General features: G+C 42.0%; 1 protein-coding gene across 1 annotated transcript in view; it reads left to right on the plus strand.

The window, feature by feature from the left end:
* The first annotated feature begins 14,950 nt into the window (after positions 1-14,950).
* The window catches only part of LOC141811180 (diacylglycerol kinase delta), an 88,631-nt gene continuing 87,550 nt past the window's right edge, over positions 14,951-16,031 (plus strand). Inside the window, exon 1 of the mRNA XM_074699131.1 lies at positions 14,951-15,278. The gene's annotated coding sequence lies outside the window, so the exon portion shown is untranslated. The remainder of the gene's footprint in view (positions 15,279-16,031) is intronic.

Genomic DNA, 16,031 nt, shown 5'->3' on the forward strand with positions numbered 1-16,031 from the left:
GTGTCAGTATTGATCTGAGCCAATTCTTTTCAATCAATCGATCCCTCTGTGTACCGTTAATCAATCCGTCTGACATGTAAGCCCCAGCAGCTGCTATTTATGAAGTCATTTATCCTGAAGGCTTTAAATCACTCCTAATCAGTGTTATAAGATTAAACGGCACTTGTTTTACGGACTTGCCCTTTAAGGGCATTTATCTCATTCTAAATGTCATAAATATTCAATCGATGCACACACACAGAGTGGCTCAAATCATGAAGAGAGACGTGAGCTTTATGTTCAGCTGTTAGCACAGGAGTGTGTTAAAACATGTAGGAAGGTGTGTTTTAGTTTCTGTGATTTGTGTCACACATGCTGCTGTGCACCTACACACACCTGACAACACACACACACTCACACAAACAAAACATTCACTTACGTAACGAGCCAGCTGTTCCTGGGGTGAACTCTGAGCATAAGCGTTTGTTGTTTTGCATTAATTAGCAACTGTCTCCCTCCGCTAATTGGTGTGTGAAGCATGGACCTACATGCGACTCTCACTCAAACACACACACACACTCACACACACACTCTATGCATACACAAGACACTGATCATGGTTGCATAACAGGGATTCATCAGCCATACAGAGCAGAACACCTACTGCTGGCTCTGATGGTTGTATAATGATAAACACTGCACAGTTCAACCAGGAAGCGTTCTCTTTGATCACGTTTTTCCACTGTGTTTGGGACTCCAATCTGATTGGTCAAACCACATTACTTCATTTATAAAGAGCCTTACATGTTTTACCTCTGCCTGCTGACACTGTGGCAAAAAGCTGGTTTCTGTTTGCATTTTGAACTGATTGGCTGAAAAACACAGAGGTTATTTTAACATAAGACCTTGTCCTGCAGGCCGGGCAACAGCATCACATCCACTGAGTGCATCTCCAAAGCTAGCCACTACTTTTGGGTTTTAATCAAGTTTAAAATAAACACAAAAGGGCAGTTCAGACCAATTTTTAACACAATGTTGGTGGTACCAATGGTAAAAGATCTTATTCTGTCCAAATTATTGTTAGCAAGGTGCAAATACTCTGTCTGGTCCTGAGACGATGTGTTCCCAAAGATTGGGTGGAAATATCATTGATTGCCAAACCACAAGAGAATTTCTTTGCTAAAAACTGGGAGTCTGGCAGGCATCCTCACCAGATGCCTGAACCACCTCATCTGACTCCTCTTGAAGTGGAGGAGCAGCAGCTCTACTCCTGAGCCCAGACACCCTGCAGAGAAAGCTCATTTCTGCTGCTTGTATTTACCATCTTGTCCTCTCAGTCTCTACCCACAGCTCGTGGCCATTGCTGAAGGTTGGAACGTAGATTGACCGGTAAATTCAGAGTCTTGCTTTCTGGCTCAACTCTCTCTGAACCATAACAGCGCCCACATCACTGCCGATGCTGCCCAGATACTTGTTTGTAAATACCTGTTTGTAATTCTCTTGCTTCAGTTTCCCCTCACTCGTAAACAAGACCCTGAAACACTTGAACTCCTCCACTTGGGGCAAAGACTCCCCCTGACCCAGAGTGGGCAGTCCACCCTTCCCTGGCTGAGAACCATGGCCTCAGACTTAGAGGTGCTGATCTTTATCCCGGTGGCTTCACAGACTGCTGCAACATGAGCTGGACGTCACTCGGAATTCACTCATAAAGCGTGAGCGCCGCACCGCACAGTGCCTCGCTGCTCACTACATACTAGAAACCACTTTAGTCAATCATTGCATTCACACAGCACACACTGTGATCTGCCAGTGCCAATCACCAACAGCTGAGCGCTGCTGTTTTGCTGCAAGTCTATTTTTGTCGGAGTGGGCTGCAGAAATGCGTCAATCTCTGCAGAGCACATCGTATCAAACAGGAAACCAGACATGACACCTGTACTCATGGTGGGTAAAGATGAGACAAGACTCCTAAGCTTGTCTTGATGTTCGGTTTTATTAACTTTTACGGGTCTAGACCTGTTAATGTTTTGTGTCTTAAGATAACGTTTGTTATGATTTTGCACTATACAAATAAAGACTGTTTGATAAAGACTGATTGACTGATTGATTGATTGATTGATTGGCATGAAAACAATCAGAGTATCCGGTCATTGCGTAAATCGTAAAACTCATCCTTGTTTATCAAAACTATGTCACGGGCACATGGCTGGAAGTCATCAGTAGATCAGATCTAAAGAGAATCTGACAAGAACAGGTCATCTTGGAGGTGAAAAGCTTCATATTTTTATACAACACAATACATTCTTTTTATAAGGGCACCAACAGGAAAGAGTAGGCATGGATTGAGGATGGATTGAGGAGCTGAAGTTTTGGGAGTATCAGATGAGTTTAACATACTTACCATGACAGTACATTGTCCTGGGTGGGATTCCTAGAGGAACATGTGATCCTCCTGTGATATTGTGATCTCAGGTATCCAGCTGCTATGGGTGCCACGCTGCACTCTAGAGGCGCATCCAATGTGAACTGGGGCAGGCCCAAAAACGGTGGTGCTGCACAGCGTGGAGCTCATGCTTTACATGTGAAATGGGGATCAGTGTTTGATGAGGCCAATGGGACGACATCATCTGCAAAAAGCAGAAACGGGATCCTGAGACCCCCGAACCTGGCTCCCTCTGCCACTTGGCTGTGCCTAGAAATCCCATTCATAAAAGTAATAAACAAATTCCTCACTAAAAATTTCGACAGGATAAAAGTACAGCTAAAATGTTTGCCATAAATAATCAGTTTAAGACAATTTTTCAAGTTGTGCACTCAGTTTTCACAGCTGTTAATACAAAGAGTGCTTTCACACAAATCCAATAATGCTTGACTGATAGTTTGAATGATAATCTGTACGACTCATCCCAGCAAAAAGTCAAAAAGGGAATAAAGACATCAAAAGAAAACATGAACAGCCCCTGAGGGCCTGTTTCTGTCAAGATGTTAAACAACTTTAATACCCTGGTCTGTAATGGTTTTCCAGACATTTCTGGTCAAACCCTCAGGGTGTTCTGCTCCTCGGCCTGCACACTCAAGACCTCTCTCTTTAACCTCACAGAGGATCTGTCCCACTGGAGCGCTAAAGCAGCCCAGTGATGGATGACACTGTCCTTAATTCCAATCTATGCATTTGAAAAGGTTCAGTCTTTAGCTTAAGGGACACTGTTCAGCTCGCATTTGCTGCCTTTGTTCCCTGTAGTGAGAACACAAGGAGGAACGTGACGTTATTATCTGCTCCATACGCATCATCACTTCCTGGATACAAATCCTGGTAGTGTGTGAGATGATTGTTCTGAGATCAGGGGAATTACAGTTTGTGCAGAATCAATGAGGAACAAGGACGGGGCATGTGAAACCATTTGGCTGTTACGCATGTTTTACAGTTCAGAGAGTGTTAGACGGATAAGTCTGATTTGTTCCCTTTGACCATTCTCTGGAGCTCCATGGCCCGTTCAAAAAAATGTTTGGCTTGGCAGAAATGCATCACTCATTGAAGTAAATGGAAAACTAATACTAAAGGTTCTTTTGGTTTCTTGCCAAAAATAGACCTACTCACCTTAAAATACAAAAGCTGTGCTAAAGAATTACAGTGGGGAACATAAGTATTGAACGAGTCAACTTTTTTTCTCATCACATTTATTTCCAAAGATGCAATTCAAACAAAATTTCTACCAGTCATTGGTATTAACTCAAATAATCCACACATGAAAAGAAATCATGAAATTCAAGTCCATAAATAATGATTATGTGGAATTAAGTACGATAACACAGGAAAAAAGTATTGAACACACCATGGAAAGGCTGTATACTGTGGCAAGGAAATGCACCATACCATCTGAAATCTGTCAGTAATTGTTACTTGAACTTTCAATTAGTGCAAACATCAGCTGGGCTAGAGCAAATTGATGGTCCTATAAAAAGGTTGTTTCTTCACCAAGCAGTTGAATAGCACACACCTCATGATGGGTAAAGGCAAAGAGCTCTCTGAAGACATTCACTACCTGACTGTTGCTCAGCATCAGAATGGAACTGGTTACAGACTTATATCAAAGCACCTGAATATCCCAGTCAGCACTGTTGGGGCCATTATTCGCAAGTGGAAGAAGCACCACCTTACCACCAACAGGCCATGCACAGGAGCCCCTTGAAGATTTCTGACCAGGGAGTCAGACAGATAGTCAGAAGAGTACTCAACGAGCCAAGGACCACCCTGAAAGTGCTCCAGAAAGACTTGGAGGCAGCAGGTACAATTGTTACAGAGAAAACATATAGGCAATAGGCAATGCACTCCACTGCCATGGCCTGTATGGACTCCATTCCTCAAGAAAAGGCATGTTGAAGCTGGTTTAAAGTTTGCTAAACAGCATCTTGACACGCCTGTAATATACTGGGAGAATGTTGTCTGGTCAGATGACACCAAAATTGAACTTTTGGGCTGTCATACCACATACCATGTTTGGAGGAGACATGGCACTGCACATTGGCCAAAAAGCACTATACCGACAGTGAAGTTTGGAGGTGGAAGCATCATGGCATGGGGTTGTTTCTCATCTCATGGTATTGGCAAACTTCATATAATTGACGGAGCAATGAATGTAGCCATGTATGGGGAAATTCTAGATATAAATCTGCTGCCATCCACCAGGAAGATGAAGATGAGATGTGGCTGGACCTTCCAGCAGGACAACCATCCAAAGCACACGGCAAAGTTGACTCTCAAATGGTTTGAAGAAAGAAAATCAGTTTGTTAGAATGGCCTAGTCAATCACCTGACTTCAATCCAAATGACTTGTAAAACTTGTAAACTTAAAGTTGGGGGACATATAGGAGAAATCAAAAGCCAGGAGAACAGCGGGAGAAAAGTAAAAAAAAAATGGGGGACTCCCTCCATAGTCAGGAGTGTTGGCAGCCTGCCAGCACTCTCGATTGGTAAAAGTAATGAGTTTATGTATGACACAGATTGACAAAGACAAAAACTTAAGACATCCATTCATTTTCTGAACCGCTTATCCTGTTCAGGGTCCCAGGTGGCTGGAGTCTATCCCAGCTGTCATTGGGCGGGAGGTACACCCTGGACTGGTCGCCAGCCAAGTTAGAGTGACCATTTAACCTGGTGAACATGTTTTTGGACTGTGGGAGGAAGCCAGAGTACCAGGAGAGAACCCACACATGCACGAGAAGAACATGCAAACTCCACACAGAAAGGCCCACCGGCCAAGCGGGAAATTGATCCAGTGACTTTCTAGCTGTGAGGTTTTTGTTCTATGTAGAGCCTCGTTTAATTTTTTAATTTCAACAAAAATATCTTTAACTCCAATAACCCAGACAAGTTAACACATGCATGTCTGTTGTTATTCTTTGCTTTTATTTAAGAAGCGCATAAATGAAATAACCTGTTCTGACAGCCAGTGCTTGTTGCTTATTGCAACTTCATATTCTTCATATTTTAGAGCCCTGCACATACACACCCATTCAGTAAAGCTGATCTTTACAGCAAGTTTCAACAGGATTACAGCCTGGTTCAATCATCTACAAATACATATAAAAGAGTGATTGGTTGATTGATTGATTGATTGATTGATTGATTGATTGATTGATTGATTGACTGATTGATTGATTGATTGTTTTAGCCTGAGTAGCCGTTTTTTTGTTATACACATCATTGAAGGTGAATTCATTCATATCTCATCTTTTTTTAAAGTATTGAACTTAGACTGTCTTCCCACTCAAAGACCTGACCATTAAAGACAGGGTGATTATCTAAGCCTTGTTATTCAAAAATCTGCTACCAGTACCCTGATGTTCTCCAGCGTCTGCCCACTAAGCATCATCAGCAGCTCTGTGTTTGTGGTGTGTTTACAGCCTGGTCGTAAAGGCTAACAGGACGTGTCTCTGTGCTCTTTGAGGTAACCACCTGTTCACTCGCTCTGCCTCATGTTCTCATGGAAACCAACACAGTGAAGGGCTGATCACACACACACACACACACACACACACACACACACACACACACACACACACACACACACACACACACACACACACACACACACACACACACACACACACACCACACACACACACAGTGGCCTCTCTGATTTTCCTTGTGTGTGTGTGTGTGTGTGTGTGTGTGTGTGTGTGTGTGTGTGTGTGTGTGTGTGTGTGTGTGTGTGTGTGTGTGTGTGTGTGTGTGTGTGTATGTGCTGGTGTCTGTTACGTATTTTTGCTTATTTCCAGGGTAATACCCTCCCTTTGATCCCCTGTATTACTCTCAAAGCTCCTCCTGATGCTTCAGACTGTTCAACGTCAGCCCTTCTTAAAGAGGGGGTATTGTGCATTTGTTAGTCTTTATATTGTCCCTCTGGTGCCTCTATAGTATCTTTACATTAGTAGTGTGCACAGACTTTGGAGGTAAGGGGTGATAAAAAAGGGGTCCATACGTAAAGTGTGTATTTTTGCCACCCAAGAGCTCCCACAGAGCACCTTAGTGTATGTTCTATGTCCACACTGAAGTGGACATATTAGCCCCAAGAGGGCACTTTTGTCTGTGTTTTGGGGTCCTAAAGGGCAGTTTTGTATGTGTTTTGGCTCTAAAGGGAAAGTGTAGTGCACACTGTAGCTCCCAACGGGCACATTAGTGCACGTTTTGGCTCCCAAAGGACACTTTAGAGTGCGTTTTGGCCCCCAAAGGCCATTTCAGCAGGTTTTGGCTCTCAAAGGGCACTCAATGCACTTTTTGGCTTCCAAGGTGGCACGTGGAGTTGTGGTGTGAGGAGAACCAGAGGAGAACTGAGCAGGTGTCCTGGTGAGTGAGCATATTTAGCTAGTAATATGTAGCCTAATGCTGTGTTCACATCAAAGGATTTAAAGTTTGAAATCAGATACACTGACTTTAAAATAAGTAGTAATTGAAAGAGCTGATCATAAAGCAACACATTTTGAGCCGTCATGATAAAGTCCATAGAGAGAAAGACAGAGAGGTCTATTAGAGGTCTGTCCACTGATCTGGAGTCAGAAAAACAAGACTTAGCTATGGTGCTCAGCTGACGTTTTCATTTGATTGAATCTCGGGTTGAATCTCTGACAAATCCTTGTTTACGTCTGTCACCAAGAGCCGGGCTAGAAGCTGCTGCTGCTGATGGTGACGCTGCAGTTGTCTGATGGGACAACAGCTGCGTCAGTCTCACCCAGACCTGGCTCCAGTATCCCATCCTGAACTCCATCCACAGACTGTATAAAATAGACTCCATCATATCAATCTCCCTGTCAAGAAATTGGCACCACAAACGACTGTTTTTTGTGACTGATGCAGGAATAAAGACCCGTCTTGTCTGCTGCACAAAAAAGACAAAACAAACCTGAGCACAAAAGCTAACTCACGTCCTGTTAGCTAGTATGAGCTAGTATTTCTGCATCCTAGTACAAGAAGACAGCTAGTATTTCTGCTAGTATTTCTGCATCCTTCCAAACACATCTGAATCATCTTAATAACTGGCCAAGTTAAATAATACTTTGGAAGAAACACAATAAACATGATCTGAAATATCTGATCTCAGTCATGACTACCTGTTATTCACATTGGCTAAAGAGGGAGTACAGGAATGCGAGTCCCTTTTGTTTTCGTCAAACGATGGGATGCTGAAAAAAGAGCATTTTAAACAGCTACACTAAAAACAGCCACTTCTTCCTCTAAATTTGTGCCTTTTTTGTTGAATAACATACAAAATCAGTGATTGACTTATTCTACTGTTATTATCAGGTGGTGTTAACCTGCAATATGCCCTTTAAATAAGAGTCATTTTCTGGACCTTTCAGGTGAACATGGCTCATGTTAAATCAAACAAGACCATTATTTTATAAAACTCAGAAAGAAACACTTCTTAACTGAAAATAAATATTCTTACTGGAAACTAGTTTGTTTTTTCTGATTTTATTTCTGAAAGGGGAAAAAGATGCCTTCCATTTGGGGTCTGGCAACAGGATGTAGAGGTGAATAATTGAGTCCAGCATCACCACACCATCTAATGACCGTCTGTTTCTGTCCCTCCTCTCTGCCTCACCCACCCTCTCTTCCTCTATTCCTGACCCGTCTCACCTCTCTTGAAGTCTCCATCTCCTATCTGCTTCTCAACATCTCCCTCTTCCTCACCCCTCCTCCCATCGCTCTCCTCATTAGCGTTAGCAAAGATTACTCCCGGTCACTCTGATCAAAGGGGGAGATCTCAGACTGCACTTAATAATTGATGCTCCTAAACAGCTGATATTTGACTCCCCCCTCTGTTTATCGGGTTTCTAATAACTGCTCTTTCTATTGCTTCCCCTGATTTCAAACCTTCCACCCAGTTCTTTCTGCACACTGCAGCTCCAGTGGATCATTTTTAATGGAGCTATAAATCACTAGGTGGCAGCATAGTTACACAGGGTGTATGTATTGACGGCGCAGCAGACTGTATCCCACTGATTCCAACAGGCATGCTCTCAGACTAGTCTGCATGTGGCCTAACTGCTGCACCATGTGTCTTTTCATTGATCTCCCAAATTAGCACATCAATGAGCTGGACTCTGGATCAATTGGAATAATGTCCTCTGACCTATTAATGGTCCTTTAAGACCTTTAAAAGCACATCAGCACCAGTTGTCGTGGGAAAAGAGGAGGTCAACCTATGAACAACATGCACTCAGAAACTTCATATTATGTCTTTTGGCAAACAGCTTTTTCTAGTCTTATCTGGAACAGCTCAATCTGAACTCAGCCCGCACAAAAATAAAACTTCCTTTAAATCCTTAAATTTATTTATTATATCTGCCTATTTTATAGAAGAACTGTCCGCAAAACCGAAAGATAACAGAGAAAATATGTCAAAGCAAACCATTTTCTCCTCCGAGCATACACCATTCCATAAATAATTTGTGTATTCATGATTTTGAAGCATAAAGCAGTCAAGCTGCTCCCTGAGAGCGACTGCAGAAGAAAAGATGCAACAGTTTTTTTGTGTAACCCCTAATTTCAGAGCGCCAATATCCACTTAGTGGTTGCAAAATTGCTTGACCTATTCAGCATCTTGTTGAGGGTACAATTGTTGCTTTGTCAATAAATTGCCGAGACAGATAGAAAAAAAAAACAGCTAAAGGGAAAAAATAATAAGAGTAGGTATTTTTATATTTCCAATCAAGGCTTTGCAAAATTCACTGACTATGGAAATATGGACGACACATTTTCACGTGGTGAAAGTCTCCCAAGAAGCCCCCTGAATTGTTATGACTCTGAAATTGGAAACATAAAATGCTGGGTGTTAATACTAAACTCATCATAAGGATACATGTTAGAGATGTGGGGTCTCAAACACCGAGGTCTGCCAATAGCTCCACCCAAGACTAACCTCCAGAGGGCTAGCCAATCACAGGGAAGGGGGTTTGTGGAGCAGGATGTCTCAAAAAAACAGTAGCAAGGTTGAGATGAGGGTTTTCTGAAACACAAGTAAGATAAAAGCAGGTGTTATTGTGAGCCGTAAATCATGTAAAAATACTATGGGTGCATCAGTTGGACGAAATAAAGACAAACAAACAAACAAAACAAAAACATTACCCCCTCTTTAAGTTCAAACCTTGACATCCTTATCAAACAGTTTACCTTCTTTCACTTACTTTTATAAAGCAACAACAAGGTTTTGGATGAGTAAATTCAGTTCAATAATCTAATAACTGTGCCATCAAAACTTGGTTTTAAAGTCTAAATTGCTAAGAATCAGACACGTAAACAAAAATATTCATAGGTCATTATTCAGTCATTTTAGGCTTCCTGTGATATAACTAGTCCTTTAATTTTTAAAATGCAAAGCTTTTTATTTGTTTTTCTTGGAATGCAGAAGCAGAAAGTGTTTTCAAACCTCTTAAGTCATCACATTCATTCTGCCAAGTGTGTCAGCTGTGTATAAAGAGATGCATTTATGTAACGATTGTGTAAATGTGCGGTTATTTTTCCACCACGGAAACAGATTTATCTGTGAATACTCTGAAATTATGACTCATTTTATAATATTTGTGTGTAGGCTTATTTAAAGATCTGATGTAACATCTTTTGTGTGGTTTTCTGGCTCCAGAGTGTGTGTGTGTGTGTGTGTGTGTGTGTGTGTGTGTGTGTGTGTGTGTGTGTGTGTGTGTGTGTGTGTGTGTGTGTGTGTTGTGTGGAGGCGTGTGTAGGAGCTGGGTTCAGTTGTAGGTGGTGAGAGCATGAATGACAGCAGGATTAGGACTGGGATTCAGGCATTTCCCGTCTGAGATTTGCCGCTGATTCTGTCTCATTAAAACCAGACGCAGACCCCCCCTGAGGATGATGATTAAGAGGGTGAAGTGATGTGGGCCGATGAGAAGAGGGACACTGACAAGCCTGTATGATTTAAGTTGAGACACAAAAACTCTAAACATTTCTGCAGCTTCCAGAATGAATTAACCATATTGAACAAGAGATGAATGTTTCAATTTTTCAATATTTCAATATTACAAATAAAGTTTTGAAAAAACTGAAGAATAACTTCAAACTTTATGAAATGCACTCATCTTCTTTACTGCTGAGAGTATGTTGAAAAGTTTGATACCATACTCAAGTATGGTATCAAACAAGCAAGAAGCCATTGGCTAATTAACATAGCCTATCATAGCATAGCACAATTAGCAGTGATGCACAACAAGCTTGGCTTACTACAATGAGTTTTTAGCTTGCAGTGAGTGTTATCTTGTCCGTTTTCTATTTCTCTGAAACAACATCCGACAGGGATACTTGTACTTTCTTTTAAGCTAAGCTAAAAATGCTAAGTGTAATTAGCTAGCCTCAAGAAATAACCAACTAATTATTTAACTGTGTGAATAGTGAGGGATAAAACCTGTCATTTTAGTCTTGATTTGAAACAGTCTTTTTAGCTGCTGTTACTTTAATGCTTCCCGCTCTACAAACCCCCTTCCCTCTGATTGGCCAGCCCTCAGGCATTTTAAAACAGGCATTCAACACAAACCAAGCAAACCAGGGAGGCATTGAATATTAAAGCTTGTGGATCCACTCCTAACTCCATGAGAGAGAGGCGCAGGAAGGTCAGGACACTTTTCCATTCATGCTGGGAAACCTGGTTAAAGATTTGAGTTGATGATATATTCAAGAGAAAATTTAATCAATTAGCCGCCCCCACTCTCTGGAACTCACCCCACGCATATCCAAAACTGCTCCGACTTTTCTTTATTCAAATCTCTGCTAAAAACCAACCTTTTTAAATTAGCTTTTAATTTGTGATTGTACTGTTGTTTTGTTTTGTTCTGTTTGACTTCTGTTCGTTGCTTGTATTGATTTTAACAGTTGTAAAGTGTCTTTCAGTTCTTGAAAAGTGCTATATAAATAAAATTTATCATTATTATTATGATTAAAGACCTTGAGCTGGAATTAAATGACTTTTTTCTACCATCTTTTTATTAGCTTTGAACCTTTAAAGAGGAGGTATTATAATTATTATTATTTTTTGTAGTCTTTATTTTGTCCCTCTGGTGCCCCTGTAATATCTTTACATGATGTGCAGCTCGTTAAGATCCCTTTTTTCCTATCCCTGGTGTTTCAGAAAACCCTTATTTCAGCCTTGCTCCTCAAACCCCCTTCACTCTTAATGGTCAGCCCTCTGGAAGCTTGTCAGGGGGTAGTGTGGTGTTTGAGGCCTGCCAGGGGGCGGAGTTTGGGCTGACCTTGGTGTTTGAGGCCCAGTTAGGAGATCCCTAAGTGATAATGTAATTTCAGCAAGTCTCGTTAGGATCTGGTGAAGATCTCATGAAGATTTCATGCTAATTTCAGCACAGAACAGTTCACAGGTGGATGGTTCTGGAAACTTTGGGTTGAGCTAGGCTAACTTTTCCTCTCAGGGCTCCTTGTGGGAGCGTCACATGTGGTATTTATGATTAAGACCCCTCACCTTAGAGCCTCAAACCCTGCCAGAAGAAGAGTCTGCTCTGTTAAATGACTCTACACTCTGAGATCAGCTGAATGCTGAGTGTTAACACAAAGCAGAAGTCATCCCTGCAGTGTGCTGGCTGCACATTATCAAAGGGAGAAATGCAGGGGTACCAGGATAACTGCTCCTGCAGGATTAGTGCAGCATGTGGGACAAATGTTTGAGATTTGCATGGTGATAATGACGGCGCCTTAATTCGACCTCGCTGTGATACGTAACTCTGAGTCGTTAATTATCTCTTTGTCATCTGTTTCTTTTAGTGCCGCCGCTCCTGCTGCGTGCACGACCTGGAACAGGAAGACAGGAAATCTGACAACCTGTGAGCGGCTCCCCGGGAGAGCTCGGAGGAGGTTTGTGACAGAGAGGGAAGATGAGGAGAGAGAGATTTACCTCTCTGCTTTTTCTTTATCTTTCAACAAACGCTGTGACGCACACACAAATCAGCATAAACACTACATTATTCTTCAGCTAAAGGAAAAAAACAGCTTGTTCTGCTTTTATTCCTTAAGTACACATGACTAAATGTGTGTTTTTGGATGTTAGTTAGACATAATAAGAGAACTAAGAGGCATTCTGATTAGCTATCATTGACCTTTAATGGATAACCTTCAGCTAAAATCCAAAAACAAGGGGCTGAAAATGAGTGTGTGTGTGTGTTTGTGTGTGTGATTTTCACAAACATGCTCAGTTTTGATGTCTTTCTGTCCTTGGTCATCTCTCTCCTTCTCTTCTCTCGATACTTTAGCCCTTTCTCATCACTGTTGTCAAGGGCAACTGGAGGAAAGAGGCGAATACAGTATCAGTATCACCTGATCGACGGGGGAATCCAGCAACTGTGTGTGCATGTCCTGTTGCTTTGCTTGTTGCAAGGGCACACACACATAGAAACACACACACACCAAACACACACACACGCACAGACTCAGTGTAAATGAAGTGACTGTTGGCAGGCTCACAGTTTAATTCAGCATGAATATTTAATCACCTGTAAACAGATTACTACTTCACTGAGCACGGTCAGTGTGTGTGTGTGTGTGTGTGTGTGTGTGTGTGTGTGTGTGTGTGTGTGTGTGTGTGTGTGTGTGCATGTGTGTGTGCCCCCTGTGCATCTGTGTATCTGTGTATCTGCACACGTGTTGCTTGTAGAGCTTTATCCCCCTGTTGGACAGAAAGGTGAGCTGAAAGGTGCAGGTTTATAAATGTGAAACGAGATCTGAGTAGTGGGTCTGCAAAGAGGTTTGGAGTTATTTGGATGTGTTGTTGTGGAAAAGATAAATGCTGTGTCACTATGAACGAGCATCCCTCACCCAGACTATGAGCCATCAGGTTTGAATCTCATTAAGATTTAAAGATAACTACACTTGAATCCTGGATGCTCAGACTGAGCATGTGCAGATTTTTAAACCTCTACATACTCACTGTAATAATTGCTTGTGGAAACTCCTAAATCTGTCAGTAAACTCATCAAAACACTCCGCTCTAGTTGTTCCGCCCGAGATATTAGTTAAATCATGAAGTCATCACTGAAAGGTCTCCTTACTAGTTTGTCTTTTACCATTGTACAGTTCTGAAGCCAAAATATCTGCTGTCTGAGGCGCCGCCATTGTGCAACCAGAATCTGTGCAGTAGAGAATCTGAGGGGAGCCAGGTCACAAAAATGTCTAATTTTTTTCTTTGGAGAGCCTAATCTCTTCTTGGCTCTCCCTACTGACGTATTTTACTATTCCTAATTAAAGCTTCACAAGAAAAGCAGCTGTCAATCATTGTAAAAGGTGACGTAAAACTGAGTTTTAACGACAAAGAAACTTATCAGAAAAAAGAAGCCGCGTTAAAATGAATGGGGAGACAGAGTTTTGACCTATATTGCAGCAAGCCACCAGCAGTTTTATGATAACCTTACTTTGAACTGTGCAAGATGGCGTCCATTTTTTCACCAGTCTGTGGTTCGTGACTTGTTTGAGGAACTGGGCTTAAATCATCAAGCTTCGCCTCTTACAGGCTTCAAGCAGGCTGGCCAATCAGAGGAAAGGGGTATATATCTTGAAGAGAAAAGGGCTAAAATGATGAAGAAGAATTAGATTATATATATATATATATATATATATATATATATATATATATATATATATATATATATATATATATATATATATGGGTGTGTGTGTGTGGCTTTGTGTGTGGCTTTGAATCATTAAAAGTGACAAAATAAAAACTAGTTAAAACACAACACCCATTCTTTTTCTAAACTTACATTGTAAACTAGTCTGTGAATGTCTGAGGTGTAGTTTTCCTCAAAACTAAGATTAAAATCATATCAATGTTCAACAAAATTTGACTTACTACTTTCATAACTAGTTCAATAACTCGTTGAATAATTATTTTCTTTTACTGGTTTGATTGAACATTTAGTTTTTACATAAGCCTGACGTTCGACAAATGAAATGGAAATGTGTGACCAAGGTCATCTGGCTTCTGAAAATCCTCCTTTGCATTGATCCCAGGAATCAATGCATTGTGACTATTAGCCTGTCATGCTGTACCTAACGAGGCTTTGGACACCTCCATGGGTAAGAAATGACCAAGTTAACAGGCTTAGAAGAGCATTTAAACACTTAAAAGGGGATTTTCTTCATGGAGAAAAAGAAAAATAGGTTTTAAACTCTTACTTCTCAGCTGTAAAAGAGTTATCAGTAGTTGTTGTTCTTAAATTTCAGAATCGAGGCTGTAAATATACACTGAGCAGTCGTTAACAGCCTGAAATCTGTCCACTTGGTTAAACCTCTCAAACTTCACCGTTTTTCCCACTCAACTGTTGATTTTTATTGGCATCCGTCCGTTAACTGGTTTCGTGCTCCTGTGCGCGCATGCGTATGTGTGCACGTTGCTTGCTCTCCGTTTAACCTCCGAACAGCGGCTCAACACGGACGCTTTTCAAATCTCTCTTTCTCTCTTTCTGTTTCTCTCTGTCTCTTCTCGCCCCCCTGCTCCCTCCTCTTCCTCCCCCACCTCCCTCCCTCCCTCCTCTTCCTCCTACCTGATTCAGATCCGCTCCGACGCTATGCGTATGACCGCGTCTCTCTCTGCAAGCAGGCGAGTACCACCGGAGAGACCCGCGCGCTGCTGCTGCTGCCGCCGCTGCTGCTTCTGACCGCCGGCCCGCGAGCACCAGAACGCCGGCTGACAAGCGACCAGAGCCGGGCAACAGGAGCGGGAGACACCGCCGCTGATTGGAGCTCCGCGGGGGGAAAAGGAGGAAGACACTGACGGGCGAAGGTATTTAATATTCATCTTTAACCGACACACGAGAGCGCAGAGGGTGTTTATGTGTGCAGCCGAGGAGTAGTAGGTGGCGGACATGAACATTTCTGCCTCAGTGACAGCTGGAATTGAATATTGACATTTATTTGTGTCCACCGAGAGAGCCCCCACGTTAGATATGGACGACTGCCTGTTGTGCATCCGGCTTTATTTCTCATTTTGATCATTCCTGTGGACCTGTAAGCCGCATAAACAGGATCAAACATGTCCATAACCTGCGTGCACATGCACACTGCCCGGATTTTTCTCTTTGAGCTGGAAGTTTGGTGCCAGAATTTTTGTGAGATGCCTTTTGAATAACCCACATCGTATTCAAGGAAATTCACACATACACACACACACACACACACACACACACGTGAGCGCCCACCAGCCTGAACACACACACACACACACACACACACACACACACACACACACACACACACACACACACACACACACACACACTTTTGCATGCTTAAAGGCAACTGATACCTGATAGTGCGGGAGCAATAATGACATGCATGCTCACGCACCCATAATCTGCTGTTAATATCGGTTCTGTAATGAGCCATATGATCACCTCTGTTGTCAACTTCATCATCATCCCCTGTACTGTATTTGCCCTTCATGCTTCATCATCATCATCATCATCATCATCCTCATCACAATAAAAGTGGAATAGTGTTTTCTAACAAACACAGGAAGGAGAAAAGAGGAAGTGGA

The sequence above is a fragment of the Halichoeres trimaculatus genome, unplaced genomic scaffold (assembly GCF_033239565.1).
Source record: "Halichoeres trimaculatus isolate MK-OKI-2021-1 unplaced genomic scaffold, fHalTri1.1 fHalTri1_scaffold_22, whole genome shotgun sequence".
In the NCBI taxonomy this organism is placed as follows: domain Eukaryota; kingdom Metazoa; phylum Chordata; class Actinopteri; order Labriformes; family Labridae; genus Halichoeres; species Halichoeres trimaculatus.